The 24,834-nt window shown below is 38.2% G+C and overlaps 1 long non-coding RNA gene across 18 annotated transcripts in view; it reads left to right on the top strand.

Annotated features, from left to right (window-relative positions):
• LOC117678212 (uncharacterized) overlaps positions 1-24,834 on the top strand; it is a 243,370-nt gene that overhangs the window by 28,744 nt on the left and 189,792 nt on the right. For 9 of the 18 annotated variants that reach the window (XR_015728441.1, XR_009620482.2, XR_009620475.2 and 6 more), the window contains exons 2-4: positions 14,882-15,018; positions 21,460-21,599; positions 22,618-22,740. The exons of 5 other annotated variants lie outside the window; for them this stretch is intronic. This is a non-coding gene — a long non-coding RNA (uncharacterized LOC117678212). Of the gene's footprint in view, positions 1-14,881; positions 15,019-16,739; positions 16,862-21,459; positions 21,600-22,617; positions 22,741-24,834 lie in introns of all 18 variants that reach the window. 4 more of the 18 variants (XR_009620480.2, XR_009620487.2, XR_009620494.2 and 1 more) reach the window with 4 other exon arrangements.

Genomic DNA, 24,834 nt, shown 5'->3' with positions numbered 1-24,834 from the left:
TATGTACACTGAGAGCGTATGCACCAAGACAAATTCCTTGTGTGTCCAACCACACTTGGCCAATAAAGAATTCTATTCTATTCTATGAACCAAAGTTTTCAGCTAGGATGGTTTCAAAATGTACCAGAACTATTTGTAATCCTGCTGAGCCGTTGTTAACTGTGAAACATGTTTTTGCAAAGTATGCACTTGTATGGATACATTTAAAATGGGAAGAATGAAACTGTTGGAAATGAGGAACTGAAAGTAATGTACACAGGTGTTTACAGAAAATGACAGTGAAGTTGTGAAGTGTTAGAAGAAGAGTATAAAGGATAAGATTAGAGATCAGCTTGGGGCCCTTTAATTTATAGCAGTCCTTGTAGGACTTGCTATATGTCATTGGACCCCATTGCAATGGCTTGTTAATACAAGTGTATTAGTGCTATTATATTTTTTATATCTATTCATTTCTAATGTTCCAAACTATTAGAAACAACAAACCTCTGATCTTAAAGTAAGAATTATTGCTTGTGGTGTTGTCTTTGTTTCCTATTGGAATTTTCTTATGACAATACCTTTTGCGAGGCATTCCTAAGTTCAGAGAGACACGAAACTTCTCCTGAATAGGGAACAGGTTGCATAGCTAGCTATTTTCCACCTGCCACCAGCCAAAGGTAAACACCAAGGGGTTTGCATGCAAAGCAGAAGGAATTAACCAGCCTCCTCACCTTTTCTTGTCTTCTCCATGTGATCTGCCAATCCCCTTTTTCCTGAGTTTTCGGGAGGAATAATTTCATTTCCAGTGCATACATAATAGTTTGTAGGCATTCGAGCACCTTTTCAGCTCTGCTAGAGAGTTGCGCTAAGAGGGGCAGCAAAGTTAATTACACTGTCTGTCTAAAAGTCAGGCGAAAGACCCATCATCAACCACTCAGTAGCCCTGCTCCCATCAAGAATGAGCTCTCGGTAGGGGCATCTGGATCTAATTAGGAGCTGGCAACCCTGTGGTTTTAGCAACAGCTGCTGGAAAATGGATAATGCTAGTAACTTTTCAAGCAACCTGCATTAGAGTGTTTTCTTTCCTTTTTTTTTTTTTAAAAAAAGCTGTCATTTGATAGAATGGCTCACTGAACAAGTATTAACGGGAATACAGATTTCCCTAGAGAGGTGGCAAATAACAATGGTTACATTTCCCCCCCTGCCTTTTGTGTGGCTTGCATGCATATACTGTATATTCCATTTGCTTTGATACGACCTTTTAGTTTTGAGTTAACGTAAACAGCCACTTAGCGTATCGGGTAAGGGGATATGTTTTACATTTCCTGCAGTAGCATAAAAGCAGGGATATCCCCTCCTTCTTTAAAAAAAAACAAAACATATCTGGTCTCAGTGATGTCTCAATTTGAGGGGGGATCGCAGTTTGAAATTTCCCCCTTTTTCATTCTTTTCCCAAGTTTTCTAAAAGCCATTGTGTTGGCTGCGTTCCCAAACCAGAGTTTAAAAATCAAGCTTTCTCCTCTCTCTATCTCTCCGGTCGCCTTGATGAAAGTGGCTTCCATTTCTTTCCGTGGATGTGAAATGCTTTGATAGCATTCTTCAGTTTGGGATGTATAGAAAAATAATGGAAATAATATTTGGAGTTTGCCTTTTTACAGAGAACTTATTTCTAGCTCCCCCCACTTTTTTTTTTTGTAAATCTAATTACTTTAGGTTCACCAAGAATTCACAGGCAATTGCTTTCTTGCTGTTGCCAATATTGCGAGTGCTTTATATTCAGGGTTGCTGACCTAAATCTGTTTTCCTGCACAGTAATTTTGTAGCCTTGTGGAGCTTAGAAAAGCTAACAGGGATGGGAGAGGCAATATCCATCGGTTAGATTGCCAGCATTTTGCTTGCGGTCCTTTCTTTACATCTATCTTTGAAGGTAGGGGCCAGGAAGGCCTGACACTAATAGAAAGCTGATCTCTAGACATTTTTACATATCCTCCTGATGAATACTGTTCAAAACTTACCTTCAATGCAGGTGTTCTTCAACTGGAAGGACAATAATTATGCAGCTCCTCTTATTTTCCTAGAAAACCCTTTCCAACCACATTTGCAAAAAAACTGAGGCAATTGGGAGGCTGGGCATTCACCAAATCTATAATGTTGGCTTTCAAATGGGCATAACCTTTAAGAATATTAAGATGCCCCATCGCTGGAAGAAACAAGCCCTGGAAAATAACCAAGTCCTTATGTCCCTTTGTATATGGGTTGCAAACTTGCCTTCTATGAAATGTAGTGTCCCCAAATAGCTATCAAAATACCCTGTAGAAAGAATGTATATCAACTTGATGGCCACATCGGCTCATCATGGACTGAACCCCCAAAGTGATGGCAAGGGAGGGGAGAATCAGAGGTTTGAGTGATGAAAAGATTTAAGATTTTGTATCCATTTCGCTCCTTAAACTTGTTTCTTCCAAACCAAAAGTGCCAAAAATATTTAGTTCTACCCATATTGGGGAGTCACAGAAGAGCACTATAGCACTTAGACTTATATATCACTTCACAGTGCTTTAAAGCCCTCTCTAAGTGGTTTATAGAGTCAGCCTATTGTCCCCAATCATGTGGGTCCTCATTTTACCTACCTCGGAAGGATGGAAGGCTGAGTCAACCTTGAGCCGGTGAGAATTGAACTGCTGAATTGCTGGCAGCTGGCAGTCAGCAGAAGTATCCTGTGGTACTGCATTCTAACCACTGCAGCACCAGATGTTGATGGGCTGTCTTTTTTTGCCTTTCTGCATTACTGTATGAGTCAAAATACAAGGTAGTTTGCTAAGTTGTCTTAAAGGTAGGCAACAGGGAAAGAACTAATAAAGGTCAGATAAGAAAAGATTGAATGTGAAAAGTTTATTTGCATAGACTTGTAATTTCATCTGAGTTGGTAAGCAGTATGGAGGATGGAATTATATGTCTGTTTATTTATTTTTTTATTTTTTTATTTACCAAACAAATTTATATAGCTGGCCAACTTGCACATAGATGATTCCAGGCAAATGAAATCTTGTGAAGAGTTTGATTTTCAGGAGTGTTTTGAAGAGCACAATAGAATTGTGAAAAAAGTTGTTTGATATAAAGCAAATGCCAATTATGTTGAATAGTGTGAATGCATACAGGTTAACCGTGGTTAGTAACATTTATCTGGTTATGACGATAACAGCAGAGAGTTCCTTTCACTTCCAGTTAACAATAACTGGAAGTTAAATAACCATGGTTCCAGAATCTTGTTAATATCCACAGGAATCACTACCTGATCCATATTTACAGTATGTTATTTATTATTAGTCCAATTTATATGCCGCCCTTCTCCGTAGACTCAGGGCGGCTTACAATAGCAATAGCCTGCATACTTTTTTTTTTTTTGTATATACCTGCTTATTAGGGCTTTTGCCCCCCCCCCAAGCAGTGTTGTTCCAAACAAAGTTGGCTTATTGCCCCCACAATCTGGGTCCTCAATTTACCTACCTCGAAAGGATGGAAGGCTGAGTCAACCTTGAGCCTGGTGAGATTCGAACTTGCACTAATTGCAGGCAGCTGGCAGCTACTGTAAGTGCTAGCACTTAACAGCACTTTAGTCCGCTGCAGCACCGAGGCTCTGTTATGCTTAACCATTCAAGAGCTAACCATCATGCATGACTAAGAATTATGACAGACAGCAGTAAGGAGATAGCACATACAACGCAAATGTTTTGATGTTTCATGCAAATGAATGAAAAATGTATTTATGTTTTTAAAAAAGAGCATGAAAACAACCCCAGAAAAAAAAAAAAAACTACTGCACAATTGATTTTGATGGGTCTTTGGTTCTTTCTGAGCTTGGTTGTTTTCTTGCACTGATAATGTTACCTACTTTGGGAAATATCTGCAAGAAAACAACCAAGTTCAGAGAGTACCAAAGACTCCACATTTCAACCTTGAGCTATAGTCTCTTTTATTGGTACAATTAATTTTATATACGGTAATACCTGTGGAAATTGCATAAAAGGATCTATTTATACATTTAATATTTTGAATATTTGGATGGAGGAAAAAGATATAAAACCTTGATGGAAATAATGAGGATGAGAAGGAGGAGGAGTGGATAGAAATGCATTTCCAAAATTGTGAAACAGAATTATTTTTCATCTAGTACACTTTGAACACTCTTGAAAGTTCCAATAGAATGATTAAAGGGCTCAGCCCAAGCCCTTCCTCTTTTTCTAAGTACATGCTGTTTTATTCTAATTTGCCTTAGCAATTTCAAATATACAGCTGTGCAGTTGTAATTGTTACTTGGTATAAAAGCAGTATAGGCAGTTTCCAGGTTTTACAGTTGTTTAAATAAGTATGGGTCAAATTCCAAAGGTGTATTTTCAATATTTCAATAAAACATTATTGTATTGCAAAAGGCTTCAGAGATGGAGACATATTTCCTGCTTTCTTTTGCATCATTTCCATTACACCAAGATGCAAACAGCTATTCTTTGCAGCTAGTATGATAACATCATCAGACAAATGATATACATTTCTGCTCTTTGATTCAAGGCATACCTTCTCCCAATTAGTCTCTTAAAATGAGGACTCGTTTTTCTAAGAAATCAGATATGAGTAGGAATTCCAAAATGCTCCTTTCAAGTTTTATGCAGTGTTACAAATCATGCAGCATTGCTAAAAGATAAGAATAAGAACAGTATTTTAGTGTTTTATTTGATTCAGTGACCTTGTTCAGAGCCTGAGAAAGATTCACTTGCTGACACCCCAGGAATCATTTACTGGTTAAGAAAACGTGTACCACTTCACACAAGCCCTGAATAAAAGACTGTAAAGAACCAGATTTCTGTATTTTTTTCTTATCCTCTTTCAATAAATCCTGTTAAAAAGAAACACTGGGAGAATCTTGTTTTTCTGTTGAAGAGCGTTGAAGATTCCTGTGGCACCTAACATACCCACACAAAGACTTCAGGGCTTGGGAGCGGAATAATACTGTTAGATCTCTATCTGGCTCTTACCAGATTCTCTTTTAAATTAATGACAGAAGCTATCCAATAATATTGAAAAAGTTGGAAAAGTGAAAGAAGAAATGGTTGTTTTGTTTAATAATTTATTAAACAAACATGTCTAGTTTTAAAGGAGAAACATCTACTAGAAGGAACTCTGGGAGACAAACAGAATAAAAACACAATGCAGTAAAACCACCACCTCCAAACATATAAATCAATAACACTTAGGCCCCCAAAAAACTCACTTTCACCCACTAGCCACCCTGTATCAGCTCCATCAACATCCTGGTCTCAGTGCCTTGAGGAAAAAAGAACCAGGTCTTCACACCACTTTCTTGAAGGCCAACATATATTCATAGAAAGACTGTTCCATTAGGCAGTTGTCATGACAGAGAAGGCACACTTCCAAAGTCCCACTAATTGACATTATTTCACTGAGAGGACCTGGAGCATAACCATCCTGCCAAATGTAGCAGGATGAGCAGAAACTATCAGGGATATGGAATACGAAATTTGTACAACTTAATCTGTAGTTAAAATATGGAAGAGCTAAATGGATGTATATATGCAGGGGTGGGATGCTGGAGGTTCACATGGGTTCGGGAGAACCTCTAGCTAAGATTCTGTGCAGTTTGGAGAACCCCCAAATCCCATTCCTGGCTGGCCCCGCCCACCCCAGGAGTCCCCACACGGCCCGTTTTGGATGCAGGTAAGTGCAAGGTGCGCACGGAGGCTCCGAGAGGGCGAGAAACTGGCCTCGGAAGTTCTGGCATCCGGAGCTTGGGGAGGCAGTTTTCGCCCTCACAGAGGCTCGACAAAAGCCTCCGGAGCCCAGGGAGGGCAAAAAACACCCCCAACCCCACCATGGTGCAGGAGGCTGACTAGGCCATGTCCACCATGGCCACACCCACCCAGCAACCAGGTAGAGAACCCCTTGCTAAAAATTTTGAAGCCCACCCCTGTATACTGTATAGGTAACTAGGAACCGCAGGGGAAAAGAGTTGGTAAGTTGGCCATGTGAGTCTCAGAACATACAGTAAGTAGTAGAAGGAAGAAAGTTTAAAGTACAGCTGGTAGTAATGCATGGGGTGGGTTCACAAAGCAGGCAAGCACTCCATTTACAAACTATAGTGTTGGCAGAAAGCTTCCCATTTCATATTTCTAACTTGTCCAGATTGGACAGGTACTTCCTGTTTAGGTATTCTTTCAAAAGGCTCAAAGCACTGGACAAACATATTCACTTTCCTTCATCCATGGGACATAATAATGGTACCAGCTGCATCATTCATTATCCTGGGCTATGTTCAGGGCCGGATTTAGATGAAAAGAGGCCCTAGGCTATTCCACTTATGAGGCCCTTTCACCTATAGTGAAAGTGTAATTTTAATTTTGCTAACAATTTGAATGTAGGCCCCTCTTGATCTTGAGGCCCTAGGCTGAAGCCTAGTTAGCCTATAGGAAAATCTGGCCCTGGCTATGTTGAAAGAGTGGGGAGAATTAATGGTTTTCAATGACAGAGATGTTTTCTGCCTTCATTGCACAGTGATTGCATTCTATATGAACCCATAAACCAGAGGTAGGTTTCAGCAGGTTCTTATCAGTTTGGAGAATCGGTAGTGGAAATTTTAATTAATTCAGAGAACCGGTAGTAAAAATTCCCACCCCCGTCTATTCTCTGCCTCCCAAGTCCCAGCTGATTGGGAGGAAATGGGAATTTTGCAGTAACCTTTCCCTGGAGTGGGGACGACAGAATGGAGATTTTACAGTATCCTTCTCCTGCCATGCCCACCAAGCCTTGCCCACCAAGCCACACCCACAGAACCAGTAGTAAAATCTTTTGAAACCCACCACCGCTATGAACCAACTCTATTTGCAAGGATTCTCCAAATGCAAATTGTGCCCCTTCGTGGCTGCAATTAAAAAAAATATTTCTAATCAGATTTACATGGAAGAGTAAAGAGCCAAGCCTGGAGAGACCACACAAGCATTGATGTAGTTTCTTGCCAGCTGTAGTAGATCTGCAGCCTTGGGTTAAAGTAGAGAATTTTAATATTTTTAAAATTATTTGTATCCATTATTTTTAACTTCTTGTCCTTTTTAAGTAGTAAATTTATTCTTGAATGGCAAGAAGAAACAAAAGATGATTAATCTTCTTATAATGTTGGTAAAAAATAAGATTAAGGCAAAAAGGTTTGATAAAAATTACCTATATTTCAGCAAGTGTATATTTCTTGTTCCATCCTAACACCACTGAAATAAATTAGTTTTATTCATGAAGTGATCACACAAATCAGAGGTGGATTTCAGTAGGTTCTGACCAGTTCTGGAGAACCGGTAGCGGAAATTTTGAGTAGTTTGGAGAACCGGTAGAAAAAATTCTGACTGGCCCTGCCCCCATCTATTCTCTGCCTCCCAAATCCCAGCTGATGGGGAGGGAATGGGGATTTTGCAGTATCCTTCCCCTGGAGTAGGGTGGGAATGGAGATTTTATAGTATCCTTCCCCTGCCATGCCCACCAAGCCATGCCATGCTCACCAAGCCACACCCACAGAACCGGTAGTAAAAATGTTTGAAACCTACCACTGACACAAATATATCATTTTAATTTAATTTAATTTAATTTAATTTCGAATTTATATACCGCCCTTCTCCCTGAGGACTCAGGGCGGTGTACAGCCAAGATAAAAAACATAGAATACAAATATTAAAACATTTAAAAATATATATAAAATTTGGCCCAAAAAATTAAAAATTTTAAGAAGGCTACAAAAACACCGTTTACTGTTCGTGCATAAGCACATGGAAATCCACTGGTGGAGGTGGAAGTGTTGAAATACACATTGTGACATTGTAAAAAGAATTTCATCCTTTTTCTCTGAAACATCACACACGTTAGTGTTAAGATACGATGCACATGTCACCACTCTGATAAATTATGGGGATGTTTCCATGTGAACATAGTCAATGCATTATTAAAGATGGCACTCTAGATTCTCTTTATACATTTTAAGGTCTTATCATGATCTAATTGTTGCCTGTTAGATCATCCATAGCTCAGCACTGCCTGTGTTAAATTTAGATCCAGAGATGGCACAGTGCAGGCATAAATAAATTCTTTAAATTCTTTATTTATTTATTGAATTTCAGTGCCACTCATCTCACTAATAGTGACTCTGGGCAGCTTACAATATAATAAAAAAGTTAAAAAGTGCTAAAAAAAACCCAGTTAAAATTACAATAAAAAGAAAAAAAAGTTAAGGACATGGGTGACAAGCAGCCTGGAGGTGAGAATCTTCTCTATCCTGTCAGCCACTCCCCAATGTCAGGGCCCCAGGCCAAGTGGCACAAGCAAATGATTAGGCTCTTCCGGAAGGCCAGGAATGTGGGGGCGGATCCCATCTCTGATGGGAGAATATTCCAGAAGGTGGGGCACAGCAGAAAATGCTTTTCTCCTGGACCCCACCAGCCGAAATTCTTTGGGCAATGAGATCCAATGGGATCCGCTAGAACGAGTGGGGCAGATTAGTCCCATTGGGGTAAGGTGGTCCCTCAGATACCCTGGACCGGTGCCATAAGGGGCTTTAAAGGGGATGATTAACACATTGAATTGGGTCAGTGCAGCTCACATAAGAGCACTGTCACATGTGTCAACCGAGGGATCTCCAGAACTGTCCATGCTGCTGTGTTCTAAACCAATTATAGCTTCTGAATATTCTTTAAGGTAGCTTCATGTAGAACACATTGCAGTAATTCAACCAGGAGATTATGAGGGCATGTGTTACTGTGCACAGGACCTTGCTATCCGGGAACTGTTGAAACAGCATAACCCAAGAACCGAATAGAAGAATAGAATAAAAACTTTATTGTCACTTTAAATGTACACTAATACATTAAAATGAAATTTCATTGCATTCAGCTCTCAAAAGATAATCATTATGCATCTACCCACATACATATACATATATAACACTGAGAAACATCACTGTCTAGTTAAGATGTGTACATATACATAGCAAAAACAAAGAATCCTGCAAGTTTACAAGATGGATGGCATAAGGAAGAAAGCTGTCCAGCTCAACTGGTGATCTATTCAACTGATCCAACCAGAGAGTGCAAATATTATTACTGAGTTGGTGATCCTACTTCCTGTACTATCCCATGTTCTTGGATTTTAAAAAAGAAAACCCACCTTAATATGTGTGCCTTTCTTAGGACACCTTCTAAAAAAAAGATGGTTGGTGTAAAAAGACCTTGTTATTATTTCTGCGTAATGTTGCTACTGGAATTAGTAGTGGTGGGTTCATGTTGTAGTTTTTCAGTCAAACATTTTCCCTAGCAACTCAACTATGCAGGTTCTTTGTTGGGACAATAGAGAACGATAATTGGTTTGAATCAGTGGTGGGTTCCTCCCGGTTCAACCCGCTTTGGCCGAGCCGGTAGCAGTGACGATATGACGTCACCGAACCGGTTCTCTTTTTTTTTTTATTGAAAAAGTTTTCAAATACAAATTTCCCCCCCTTTTTTTCCCCCTCTCCCTCCCCCTCCCTAACCCCCCTCCCCACCCATCCCCCCCTGTGACTTCTTCATAACAAAAAAAAAACCTAATTCATAACAGATTACTTACTCCCTCCTCTAGATATTGACCTTTACTTACTAAAAATATTATTAATATTATAACATCCCCCTTTATCCATACATTTCAGAAAAGAGAAAAGAAAGGAAAAAAAAAAAGACATTATACTATGACATTATAGAATAACTTCTCCACTTTAAAACTATACGATAAGTCCTACTTTAACATTTAATCTTCTATATATATTACTATAACATTTCAAAGCGGCCTTCCCCATAAAATCTAGTTTAACATTTATTCCACTCTATCCATTTCCTCCACTCCCCTAAATATATCACTTAAAAATCCCTTTTCTTAGACTAATCAATCTACTAACTAGCTTATTCACCCACTATCATGCAAAATTACCATACACAACATTTCTTAATATCTTTGATTCACTGCCCACACTACTTAAAAATATATGTCTATATTTTCCATTATATCTAAATAAAAAAAAAAAAGAAAAGACAATGACTTTAAATTTATAATCCATATAGTATCTTCTTTAAGGTCTTTCCACTGGATTGGTAGAACCAACATCCATAATCGGGTAACATAGCTTGCTGGTGCAACAGTTTATTCGGGATCTTCAATCATATCTGCCCCCATCAGTAGTAAATATCTTCTTATATATATAAAAGTAAAAACAACCACCCGAGTGACATTATAATTATATTCCATATAGTAATAATTATGGGTTTCATCAGGATTATTAATTCCCATCATCGTAGTGGGTAACAACCCGATCTTCTGCATGCCCCAGCATAATTCTCTTGCCTTGTGATTCAAGATAATATAATATGTTTATCAACACAAAAAGAAATTCCAAAATAGATAATTCAAATCCATCAGTTTAAGGCTCGTTTCACGTCTCCAGATTACGGCCATGCAGAGATCTGCCACAATCCTCAGGATGATATTAACCAATACGTCACCTCTTCTGTGTTTACACATAATCATTCATATTTTAAAGTCACTGGCTTCACTGTTGCCTGATTTAGAAATTTCTATTTTTATGCCACTATTTCTTTTTTTCTTTTCTTTTTGTGGGTTTGGTTTCCATCCTGGTTTCTTTTCTACAAATTGTGTATCATCTGGTCGGTTTTTATTCTGCTTTGTAGATTGGTCTTGTTGGTTTTGTTTTTGTATCTCATGTTTCTTTTTTATCCCTTGTATATCCCCTAATTGGTTTCCATGCTTATCCTTGCCTTGATAAGTCATCACATTAAGGTTAGATGCCACTTCTCTCAAATTTGTAGATAGTCCAGCTGGGGTATCCAATAAATCCAAAGGCAATTCATCTGGTACAGTCTCTGTAATTCGATATTTTACCTTTATTTCCAGCTCCTTCTGCTTATCCTGTATTATACCTGAAGATGTTAAATTCATTTTCAACCTATTTTGATAAAATTCTTCCGCTCTTTCAACAGTATTTAGCTGATATCTTTCTCCTTGGTATCTAAATATAATACCAACTGGGGCGTCCCACCTGAATGGGATATTTCTCTTTTTTAACTCATTCACCAGAAAACCAAATTTCTTCCTTTCCATCAATATCTTAGGTGGGAGTTCCTTGTAAATCCAAATCTTTCTTCCATACAATTGCAAATTAGAATTAAAGGAATTTTGCACGATATTATTCCTAATTTCTTTATCTGTAAAATAAATCACCACATCTCTAGGCAATTGCCTTTGCTTGGCAATCCAGGAGTTGATTCGATAAACTCTGTCAATCCTACAAAACACTTCGTCAGGTTGAACCTTTAGAATCCCAGCTAGAAATTCAGAAGATATTTTCCTTAAATCATCTCTATTATTTTCCTGCAATCCTCTTAATCTTATCGCATATTCTGTGAAGTTGTATTGTACCATTAAAATCTCTTTTTCAGTCTTCTGTTGCAGATTTTCTGCATTACCATACTTTTGATCAGCATCCATTTTAGGTTTTTCTTCTAAGCTATTATCCTGAGTGTTTGTCAAATCATTTTCAATTTTTTGAATTCTGTTGTCCAATTTATCTTGAATTTCTTCCATTTTAGACTCTAGTACATTAGTATTTGTATCCAACTGTATCATAAATTCTGTAAAGCCATTAGCCACTTTTGAGAATTTTTTCTCCAAAGAATCAAACTTAGATTTCACCAATTCTTTAATTTCCTGCTTAAATTTTTCAAGTTGCTGATTCACAATCTCCTCCCTTCTTTCAATCTCCTCTATAAAAAATTCTATTATATTAAAATCAGGTTTCTGAGACTGAAGAGTTAAGACTTGTTCCTTTAAGTTGTTGGTGGGGGAATCCCCCCCCTTCTTGTTTATCTGACTTTATGAGTCTCAGTGCCATGTTTCCGCCCAGGCAGGCTTTGTTAAAAAAAAAGCAAGAAAAAAAAAGGGACTTCTTTCCAATCAACAATAATATCAAGTCTCCAAGGGAAGAAAAAGAGAAAAAGACACAGGAGCGAAGTTTTATCTACAAATGTAGCCAGTGGTATTTATTCCGCTACATTGTAGTAGAACCGGTTCTCTTTGTTCAGGAACTGCCCGCCCCCGCATTATTCTTAACTTTATTTGGCCCCGCCCCCAATCTATTCACTGCCTCCCGAGTCCCAGCTGATCGGCTAGAAGGAAAAAAACTGTTTAAACTCTTGCCGCGGGGCTTCAAAGGGCTGCCCTACAGCTGATCAGTGTTAAAAGGCAGTGTGGTGGTAGACCAGCGTGCTCGAAAAACAAATGGGTAGACCGGTGCACTCCAAAAACAAATAGGTAGACCGGAATGCTCCAAAAACAAATGGGTAGACCGGAACGCTCCAAGAACAAATGGGTAGACCGGTACAGCTCTGCAAGCAGTTGAAAGCCTGGTACACCAATACCTCTGCTAAACCCTAAAGAATTGTCACATGACCATCAAGCCATACCCATAAAATAAGCCACGCCCACGCCCGGTAGTAAAAAAATTTAGAACCCACCCCTGGTTTGAATCTAGAGACTGGGAGGCAAAAGGAGTAACAGTACTGTATGAATTCGTATACTCTCCTTCTACAGGGAAAGTCAAGAAAGACTTTCTTTACAGGTATTGTGAAATTAGCTAGAAAGTGACTAGCGCTAAAATTGGATTTAGGGATTATATTATATTGCTTGACAGTTCAAATTTTAACGTTCTGAAAGCAGGGTGGGGCAAGTCTTTCGGATTAATGAGAAAATAACCCATACTGATAGTGGCTCATCATCATCACAGTTTCCAAAACTGGAGTTTTGCCATTCATTTTAAGCATCATCTGAGCCAAGTGTTATTTAATAATGGATGAAAATTATGGAAAAGTAGATTTCCGCTGAATGTTTGGGGGGAAAACTATTTCTGATTGTAAGAGCATTTCGGTGATAGAACAATTACTCAGATAATGGATTGTCCCTTGCTAATGTGCAATTGTTTGTCTGGAATGCTTTCATTTGGATTCTTGTTCTGAATAATAATAGCAGTAACACTTAACTGTATATACCGCTCCATAGTGCTTTATAGCACTCCCTGGGCAGTTTACAATATCAGCATATTGCCACCAACAATCTGGGTCCTCATTTTACTGACCTTGAAGAATGGAAGGCGGAAGTTGAATCGCCCTCGAGCCCCGTCAGGATTGAATTGGGCAGAGTTAGCCTATAGTACTCATACTAACCACTGTGCCATCAGGGCTCATGGGATGGGATAATCTAAATAACACCTTCCAATCTTATCAGTCTAGTGAATGTTCCAGTTAAGATTGTTAATGGCTATTAATCAGGATGGATACTAATTAGTACAGAGCCTTTGGTTGTATGAGTGCCTACTAACTGAACGTATCTCATCTCATGTTGCCTGTATGAACTTCTGAACTTCCCAGAGATCCCTGCTTGGCCACCAAATATGGAGGCTTCAACCAGTTCTATCAGACCTCTTTTTGGTGTTAGACCTTTCTTTCAAACTATTGGAAACTTGGACAAGTAACAATGGATTTATAGTTACCGGGGCATGGGGCTAAATGTTAAAAAAAAAAAAAATCTCTTATTTTCCCCTTTTCCTTCTCATTGAAATTGCTTTTTTTTTTTTTATTTGATTTATATGCTGCCCTTCTCCGAAGACTCAGGGCGGCTTACAGTGCATTAAGCAATAGCCTTCATACTTTTGTATGTTTATACAAAGTCAGCTTATTGCCCCCACAATCTGGGTTCTCATTTTACCTACCTTAGAAAGGATGGAAGGCTGAGTCAACCTTGAGCTGGTGAGATTTGAACTTGCAGTAATTGCAGGCAGCTGTTGTTAATAACAGTGCTTTAGTCTGCTGCGCTACCAGGGCTCCATTTAGAGTAAGTCCTACTGAATTTTGGGGTCTTATTTTCAGATCTATGTCTGTAAACAAGTTCTCAGCCTTGAGCTCTGTATGTGTCTGCATGGAATGATTTGAAATGACAGGTAGCTGCTCCGAGGTGATTACAACTTAAATAGCAACAGCAGGAAGAATGTCTTCAATGTGACTTTGCTAACAGCTCAGAGGAGAGCAATATGCCAAACATTTTATTTTCATTCAACTTAGTGCAGGGCATGGGGTTTAAGCATTTGATAACTGGTTTCTGTATAGGATGCTTCCTAACTCCTTCATTTTTTTCACAACAAAACTCACAAGAAGTTTACTAGTTTTTTTTCCGATGCAAGAGTTCATCAGGTAGGTGATTTTCCTGTCTATCCCCCCCCCAATTTATCTGCTTGTCAGGCTAAATGCTAATATCAAGAGGTTGACAGGGTAATAATGATTGACTACCATAACAAATGAATTGCCACCTTAAACTATCAGAAGTCTAATGAGGATGGTAATGAGTAAAAGGAGCACTCTGTCTGCAAGCCTTCTCACACATTTTTTAAAATGTAATATCTTAACTTCAGAGAGAAAAGGGATATTAGATGGGAGATCTGTTCATCCCATATTTTTCAGGAATATCTGATGTAATTTAACTAATGTGTTCTGGCTGAGTTTTGCCCCTCCCCCCAAAAGGAGAGAGGGAGAGGAAGAGAGAGAGAGAGAGAGAGAAAGAGAGAGAGAGAGATGGAGACTCTTAAATAAATAGTTGTGCTATAGTCAATATTATTCCTAAACAATAATAATTCCCTTTTTTATGACCCTGTAATACCTTAATTCAGAATTAAATCCAGGTGACTGGATGAAACTGAGCATTTACTGACCGGATGTCCTTCCTGATGCTACAAAGAGTTCACAGCAGATATTTTTTCATTGTGTCCTAGAGAGAAATAACTGCTGCTACCTAGGATTGAACTCTCAACCTTCAGAGTGGGAAGTGAGTGTCTTCACCACTAGGTCACCATGCTGCTCTACTCCTAAACAACAATCCCTACTCAAAAATCTCATCTTTCTGAAACAGGTATAGCTAAAGCATCCTCTGATTCAGTGCCTTCAGATCTGTGGAATTAGAATTGCATCCCCAATCAAATGCATTTGCTTATTGAAGATTATGGAAGGTACAAGCTAACGTTGGAAGAGTTGGGTTGCATATCAATGATAATGTGGTCATGATTTTGATTTGATAGTTGGGTTTGTTGTGTCAATATTCTAGAATAGTGATATCCTGATGCCTTAATGTGGGATAAATTATAGAGCTATACCAGTGTTGGCGAACCTTTTCAGCACTGAGTGCCAAAATGGGAGTGCGCACGTACGCCCAGGCGAGTGCCAGAAACCGGAAGAGCAATTCCCCAGTGCGCATGTGCACCAGGGAGCTGGTCTTCTAGTTTCTGGCGCACACAAATGTGCAAAGACCAGCTGGCTGGTGCAGATGTGCATGCCGGATCCCAGAAGAGCAACGGGCGATGGCTGGCATTCTGGGAAAGATGGCTCTGCGTGCCACTTCCGGCACATGTGCCATAGGTTTGCCATCACTGAGCTATACTATTGGGAAGCCTCCAAAGTTTCATCTTCCTTAACCTATAAGATGTGAAAAGTTTACAAGTGAAAGTTTGTATGGCATAAAAGGGAAAATAGATAACAGAGATTGCATGTTAATTGCATGTTAACTCCCCCATCATTTCAATAAAACTGCAGTGTATTTTATGATATTGTGAAAGACTAAGCAGGAGAATCTATTCATTTTGTTTAATGAAGTGTTAAAAGTTAGTGGCTATTTTAAGAAATTTCTTTTCTTCTGTTGCTCTTTTTCTTTAAGCGGGACAGACCTTTGTGCAGGAGATGTTCCTCGTGTAGTTCTTCAGATTAGAATTGTTCTCTATTAAATAGGATATGTGACAATTTTACTTGCAATAAATACTGTTGTTGAGAGAGGCAGAAGTAAAGAAAATTAATAGAAAAATAAATTGATTTTATATATTTGTTTGCTTATAATATTTATTTGCTGCCCATCTCATATCCAATGACTCTTCCTTAAGCTTAAAATCAGATATCTAAAGCATGATGTAAATTAATTGATTGGTATTATGTTTTCACATATTATCTCTACATATTGGAATGTAAAACCATTAAATTATGATAATGGTGACTGTTTCATCCAAAGGCCAGTCATTTATATCTGGGTGCAGCTCCCCAAAGCTTTGGGTGCCATACTCAGAACTCTTCAGAATTTAATGCCAAAGTATAATTTTTAATGTCACAAAAATAGAAAATTATGAAATATGTACAAAATGATTATGATAATGGTACTTAAATTTAAATTTCATTTAAGAAAAGTATCTATTTCATTTAGGTATAATTACCCAGTGTTGCTGGGAGTTGAGCAAATGTATTGTTATTATTATATACATAGCAGTGTTAAAACACAGCTGACAGTTCTCTAGTTCTTTCCAAGAACCTACAATGCCAATTTACTAGCATAGTATATGTGCAGATGCAAGCAGTGTGGCTTTTTGTAAGTGATGGATGAAAATTTTGTCAATACACAGATTTTCCAAATGCCATATAAGATTTTTTGTTATGGTATTCAGTGTGTCAATAACCAGTGAGACCACCATGGCTAGTTTATGCCATAATCTTTCAATTTAGATTTTCAGATCTTGAAACTTTATGATCTTCTCCAATTATTATTCCCCAGTATTGCCAAATAATTTATCCACACTTTCTTCTTTTCATCCACAGTTAAATCTGGTGTGTTATGAGCCAAAATTTATCAGTTTGTATTTGGAAATCCCACAATGTTTTAACCTGTTCATTTTTGCCTACTTTTTCAATTCTGTGTTCCCATCAAGTTTTAATTGCAGGTACATGCTAGTTTTCACACATTTTCCAGTGAATCGTTTTGGCAATTGTGTTACTGTTTATAGTCAGTATGTGCATTTTTGCATGAGCTGAGTATATGATTTGCTGTTTCTTTTGCTTCTTTGCACATTTTTACTACTGGTTCTCTGAACTACTCAAAATTTCTGCTACCGGTTCTCCAGAACTGGTCAGAACCTACTGAAACCCACCTCTGCTTTGGGCCAACATTAAATTTTCATTTATTCTCAACTTTATGAGTTAAATTCAACATACCCGTGATGTACTCAATTCCATATAACAAAGTGCCTAGAAATACTCTCTTGCCAATAGTTATTTTTGTGTCTTTCAACTAACATTCTCACAAGTCACCTATCACTCACTACTGTAGTGGAAATTCTGACTGGCCCCACTCCCATCTATTCTCTGCCTCCTGAGTCCCAGCTGATTGGCAGGAAATGGGGATTTTGAAGTAATCATCCCCTGGATTGGGGAGGGAATGGGGATTTTACAGTATCCTTCCCCTGCCATGCCCACCAAGCCACGCCCACCAAGCCACACCCACAGAACTGGTAGTAAAAAAATTTGAAACCCACCACTGGCCCAAAGGAGCAAGAACCAAGGAGCAAGATTATATAGGTAAACATAGAAAAAGTTGATGGTAGATATATACATTAATAACTTAAGAGAAGTACAGAAATGTGGGAAATCCATATTTCATGTTTCACCCTAGTGAGATATTTGTGTAGCTGAACACATGAGAGGGTCAACAGCATTGAACAGTGGAGTCCTTGATTACTCCTTTCCCCACATATATTGTTCCTTTTTTCCAGAAAATGCTGTTTATCACCCTTGAAAATCCCCTTCCTTGATTCAAAGAAAAGTGTGCTTTAATTTTCTAGTGTTTTGTGCATGAATTAGGCAACTAGGGAAAAGATAATACTTTATTTTTGCTTAAACAATACTTTATTTCAGATTACAGCCATGTTCTATGAAATGGAGAGTGACTGAGAATTGCAAGAATGGTATCACACATGCAGATTTTAACATAACTTTTTTTTTTTAAATAGCCACTATCGTTAGGAAGTGAAAACTGTTTTTAAGCAAATTATTATTATGCCATCTGTTTGTACAAGACTTTGGCTGTAGTTTCTGACCCCGTGCTATATTCCGTTTCACAAGCTAGGAGGCTTCTGTATATGAAGACAATCAGTTTTTTTAAACCTCAGGAATTTATGCTCAGTTTCAACCTACAAACTCTGTAGGTTTTCTTTATTAACTGACATCCTGCCAGTCTGCATGATCCCTTAGGATTAATTTACCCAGATCCTGTAAAATACTAATACGTTACTGCTGTCTTGTTTTGCACTTTCCTTAAATGCGGCTATCAAAATATCAACTCACATATTTTACCTTTAAATTCTCACTTATCTGGACTGGGAAATAATTTTTTTTGACATAGCTTTTTTATTGGCACAGATCTGATTATCTATCCTAGAGCAACAATCTTATTGTCCCATTTTTCAATGTGAACGTTCACTGCTAGCATATGTCCAAGCTATTTCAAACAACCTTATCTCAGTTTCCTTATCATGCCCTGTGGCATCTCAGTAGGCAACGGTACAGCAGAACAATCCACAAGATGCAGTCATATAAAATGATGCATGATAGAGAACACAATTTTTTTTAAAAAAATTCCCTCATCTGGATTGAACCAGAGGTCATCCAATGAAACATAATCAGAGGCAGATTTAGGAAAAAATTGACATATAATTTTCATAGTTTGCTGCCATAAGAAGTTGCAGTGGTGACTAGTTTAGTTGGTACATCTGTGAAATAGATGTGCATCCATTTCAGGTGATGATGGGCAAGAATTTCCATAAACCTTAATTCTTGCCTACCCTGGTTGAGGTTTATGGAAAATGGAATCCAGAAACTGAGCTTTTGAGGCACAGATTTCTATAGGCTATAGGAAAAGCAGTTGGAATGATTGGAGAGCTTTGTTTTGGACCTTCTTAAAGCCACATGAGGGACGCTGAGCTTATCGATCGAAAGGTCGGCAGTTCAGCGGTTCAAATCCCCAGTGCCGCGTAATGGGGTGAGTTCCCGTTACTTGTCCCAGCTTCTAGCAGTTTGAAATTACGTAAAAAATGCAAGTAGAAAAACAGGGACCACCTTTGGTGGGAAGGTAACAGCGTTCCATGCACCTTTGGTGTTTAGTCATGCTGGCCACATGACCACAGAGACGTCTTCGGACAGCGCTGGCTCTTTGGCTTTGAAACGGAGATGCGCACCGCCCCCTAGAGTCGGGAACGACTAGCACATATGTGTGAGGGGAACCTTTACAGTTACCTTTTTAAAGCCACGTTTCTGGCTATATGTTGGGTATTGTATGAGATGAAACTTTGATCATCTAATACTTTTATTTAATTGAATATTAACAGTCATCATACTGCAGGGTATTCCTTCCTAAATTCCTTTCATCTGTTAGATTTCCTCCCAGGAAAGTAAATTGCATTGATATTACATGTTATCAATCCCTATTGACTTCATTTCTGATTAAACAAGGATAAAATTGCAATGCTTGCAATAATTATCCCTCCCCTTGAAATCATAACATTGCAACTAGCATTTTAGGATTTCTAACAAATCTTATTCTCATCATCCTTCGGGAGAAACCAGTACATTTAAAGTTGATTCAGATTGTTTGAGGTGTGGGGTTTGAGGAGGATTGTTTTGGATTGGATGGAAGGATCAGATTCTGTAGTTGTTGCTTTTAGATGAAATAATAGTATATTTAATTTATTTGGAACATATATAATGAACTTACATAGAGTTACCAAGTCCTTTTAAAAACTAGCCCAAACTGCAAGAAATAGTATTAAGATCTGGAATTAAGTTGATTGTCTTATCTCTCTGGTTTTCTTGGAATGCATTTCTACACATTGCCAAATTATTTCAGAAATTCAATTTGAAGCAGAATAGATAATTTTAATATAACAGTAACTTTGGACATTCAGTGTAGTATACATTGCTTAACTGTGACTTTGTGCTTTAGAACATGCAGCTCAATTGATTTAGTCTTTAAAAAAAAAAGCCACCCAGAGTCACATGGTTGAGTTTGGCAGATATTGAAAAAGAAAGAAAGAAAGAAAGAAAAAAAGGAAGGAAGGAAGGAAGGAAGGAAGGAAGGAAGGAAGGAAGGAAGGAAGGAAGGAAGGGTGGGAGAAGGGAGAGAGGGAGGAAATACGACTTTGCGGAAATCCAGATCTAATTTATTTATAAAATTATTAATCTCCAAGGTGATTTTAATTTTAAAACAATTTTAAATCTTTCAAGTGTAATGCATAGATACCTTCATAGTCATCAAATTATACCCTCATATGTTAAACAATATTATGCCACATGCAAAAAAGAAATTAGAAATAGTAAGCAAAATGAAATTGAAGGCATGAGATAAGAAAAGGAAACATGACTAAAAATAATTTATAGTAGCACCCTTATCTTTTTTTATATTTTTCTGTCTTAGCAAGTGATCCTTGCTTCAACCATATCCATACTTTTCTTCATATGTTACCTTTTATTCCTTAAATTTCTCACTTCTCATCAGGTCTATCCAACCATGACTTCCTCAATTTTCCTTTTTCTCTCAACCCACTCACTCTTTCTTCATATATTTATTTTGTAATTCAAGTTCCATTCAATCAGCCCTTCAGTACCAAACTACTTCAAACTACTTTCATATGGTCAGTCACTTTTGTATTAAATCTATATTCCTTCTTTACCCATTCATTCTGCAGCCTGTCTCTTTGTTTTACCATAGACACTTAAGTACCCCATTCCTGTTAAATTCAACATACCCGTGATTGAATTGTACTCAATTCCATATAACAAAGTGCCTAGAAATACTCTCTTGCCAATAGTTATTTTTGTGTCTTTCAACTAACATTCTCACAAGTCACCTATCACTCACTACTTTTCTACTAATATTTGCTCATCTTGAAATTTCTCTGTTCATTTTCCTATCTTTAGTAAACATTCTATCAAATTGACAAGGTCATCTGTTTGCTTTGGATTTTTTTAAATCACCAATTTAGAACTGGCAATTGTTCCCTTTATTTTCCCTGTCAAATAAAACTATTTTAGTCTTTGATAATGTTAATTTTCAAAGGCATGGTCCTCTTCCATCATATAATCTGAAACAATTGCTGCAGATCATTTGGATTGACAATAAAGACCTTAGCATCATTCCCACTTCTAGGTCCCCATCTTCATTCCAGATTCTAGATCACCAAATTTTTAGTAGCCTTGGTCTCTGACTGTTACTATGTACAGTAATACCAGGTCAGTCTGTAATATATGCTCCATTATCCATGAACTTATCATTGATGAGAAGGATGATCTGGCATGTATAGTGGGAAAAATATGCCTTCTGTTTTTTAATTTTGGCACTAACTGCAACCCCAGGCGTAGTTTGAATAGCTATTTTATTTGGAGGACTGTTATAGTGTCCAGTGTCAGTGTGTCATTGATGAAAGTATGTAATATGATTTTTGTGAAGTTAGATGCTAGAGAATGATTGAGTAACAATGGTTCCCTGCAGTGTTGGTATTCAGCCGGTTCTATTCGGTTTGGGCGAACCAGTAGCGACAGCGGTGGGAGGCTCCGCCCACCCGCCTGGACATAATCAGGTCCCATTTTTGACGCTCTGCACGTGCTCACATTTGTGAACCGGTAGCAAAGGTAAGTGAATACCATCCCTGATTCCCTGCAATATGGTATCCTATTGAGCTGATTGATGGTTTTAATGGGACAGATGAAATATAATCCAAAAGGTGTGGGACATTAAGATCTATCCCTCATCACAGTAATATTACCTTCTAGTTAATTTGGAGCTTTCTAATACTGCTCTCCCTTCAAGAAGGTGGGACTATTAGATTGAGTTACCCCAATAGATCCACTTGGTTTCCAGAGACCAGTTGGGAGCTTCCTGAATCTTTGATGGACAGTTCATCCAAGGCCTTCGTTGTTTCTTGAATAAGAGAGGCCTTGGATAATATTGTACCTGTTGTTAGTTTGAATAGAATAGAATAGAATTTTTTATTGGCCAAGTGTGATTGGACGCACAAGGAATTTGTCTTTGTGCATATGCTCTCAGTGTACATAAAAGAAAAGATATGTTCATCAAGAATCATAAGGTACAACACTTAATGATAGTCATAGGGTAGAAAAAAGCAATCAGGAATGAGAGTGGAAAGTAAATGCATGTAATAAGGTATCATCTATGAATCTGTAATTTTCTGGATCTTGAGCTCTATAGTTATGGAGTATAAATTACCAGGTTCAGATGACCAATAGCACTATTTTTTCCTAGACCTGGATTAATAATTCGTATTAAGCCTAAAGTGCTAAGGCTTACAGTGCTAAGGTCACACTTTGTTCTAAGCCACTAACAAGCAGATCACATTATAACAAAGTACAAGTATGAATCTAATCATTATATGTCATGTTACAATGACTTTCCGCCTTGCTTTTCTCCACATTGTTAATAAGAATAAAGATCTCAACGCCTTAGAACTCTCCTGTTTATTCTGTAGTCTGATTTGACAGGGAAAAGACAGTTGCAAAGATTTTCTTAAGAGTGAAGGTTTTCGGTTTAATTGGCAGTGATGCTTGTGACAGGCCACTGAAATTCAGATGACAAGTCAACCATCCCAAACCCTGTGAAATGACATGCCAAATTCTTTCCATCTGTCACCAGATAGTATCCTTTGCCTGTGTCAGAAGGAATGCAATTACTTCAGAAGTCTTGTGATGACTGGGATTGCAAAGCCCAGAGGGTTTGCCATTTATTATGGTTCAGAAGCTCAGATAATAATTGACAGTAAGTTTCCAACATCACTCTCCTCTTGATGAATGGGCCCATTTTTATCTTTAATTTCCAATATACGAACGGTGAAGCTTAGATCGCTTTAAAAAAAAAAGAATCAAAGAATGCAATCTTTGTCTCTCCGTTTACATGGGTATGACTTTGTCTGCACATGGATGTGAACGAGCTGGACTTTGTGCTCGACACCTCTGTTGGATTCAGACAGTTTGTCTCAATTAAAAGGCCTGCCTTGTCTTTGTAGAAAGCAATATATTTCTTGTCCTTCTAAGTTGCTGGCCAGATGAGTACTTTTAGTTGGGAAGTTTTACTTACTGAGTTGTCCTGAATCTGGTGTCAAAAATCTCCCTATTTTATTAAATATGGTAAAACTGAATGATCATAAGGAAGGCTGAACGTCAAAGAATTGAGGCCTTTGAACTATGGTTCTGGAGAAGACTCCTGCGAGTCCCTTGGACTGCAAGGCAATCAAACCGGTCAGTCCTAGAGGAGATCAACCCTGACTGCTCTTTAGAAGGCCAGATCCTGAAGATGAAACTCAGATACTTTGGCCACTTAATGAGAAGGAAGGACTCATTGGAGAAGAGCCTAATGCTGGGAATGATTGAGGGCAAAAGAAGAAGGGGCAGAAAATGAGGTGGCTGGATGGAGTCACTGAAGCAGTCGCCGTGAGCTGTTCTCTGGGGGAAGGTAGAGGACAGGAAGGCCTGGAGGAACATTGTCCATGGGGTCACGATGGGTCGGACACAACTTCGCAACTAACAACAACAAAGCTGAATGATAAACATTTTGCAGCATAATTCAAGAATGGATTTCTTCATTTATTTCCATGAAGGGGGAGTAGGGAGGTCTGGATGTTTATTTTAAGAACTCTAGTAAGTTGTTAAAGTAACTTTGATTTTTTGTATAAAATCTAAAACTAGAAAAGCTTTTATAAAAGTCTTAAGTAATAGCTAAGTAACAAAGACATAATGTTGTTCTCTCTCGTTGAAGAATGGAAAGAAGATAGGAAAAAAATCCTTTTGGGGCACTTCTAAATGGTCATGAAAAAGTATGAAATTCAATGAAATGTAACATTAAGATGTCTTCATCCAGTTACATCAGCCTGTTCTACCCAGTGAGGCAGAGGAGGTATGCTGTGGACCCCATCAACCAAAGAATTCTCTGAGCTTAATTGTTTTTATGCAGACATTTCATTACCCAAATTAGGTAATATCATCATTGCTAGAATTCTGACTGATGGGGTCCAGGAAGAGAGTCTTCTCTGCCATTGCCCCCATCCTGTGAAACTTACCCACTGCAGAAATGAAATGGATCCTCACTCTGGGGCGGGTTTCATAACCCGTTGCTACCCATTTGCTTGTGGACGTGCGCTCGCGCGTGATGCTTCTGGACATGCGTAACGCTTCTGCGCATGCGCAGAAGCATCCGGGCTGATGGGCAGAGCCTTCCGCCACCACTACCGGTTCTCCAGATCCGGTGCGAACTGGTAGCAATCCACCACTGCCCTCACTCTCTTAGCTTCCATGAAGGTGTAAAAACATGGCTTTCACCCTTTGCTTGGGGTGATGAGCACATAGGTTGTTGACCTGAAAGTTCTCCTCCTGCTTTTTAATCAACTTTTTAACATCCCTTGTCACTTTTAAAATTTACATACTGTTTTTAAGCCTTCAATATTTTATTGTACAGCATCCAGAGTCCCTCTGTGAGGAGATGGGTGGTTCCTAAATATGACAACTAGTAATAATAATAACTTTAAAAATAGCCGATATCCTACAAGATTTTATAAAATTTCAATGTACCACATTTTGTGAATTTTCTACAGAGCTCTGAAATTTTCTACTATAAGTAATTTAATTCTCCCAAAATGTTGACCATTTTGTTGTTTAATAGTTAAACAACAAAACCGGCAAGATTTTGCGAGAATTAAATTACATGGTGCCTCACCGCTGTGCCCTTTTTGTCTGAATAAAATAGTTGACTCTAGGTGTACTTCCTTGATTCTCAGATATGGCTTAGTGACATTCTTAGTTTCTTCAAAATAGATTGTAAAACTATCACATGTTCTTTTAATAGATGCTGGTTTAATAG

This window comes from Pantherophis guttatus, chromosome 6, assembly GCF_059756535.1.
Source record: "Pantherophis guttatus breed Tessera chromosome 6, ASM5975653v1, whole genome shotgun sequence".
NCBI lineage: Eukaryota > Metazoa > Chordata > Lepidosauria > Squamata > Colubridae > Pantherophis > Pantherophis guttatus.
This window is presented reverse-complemented; position numbering and strand designations above follow the sequence as displayed.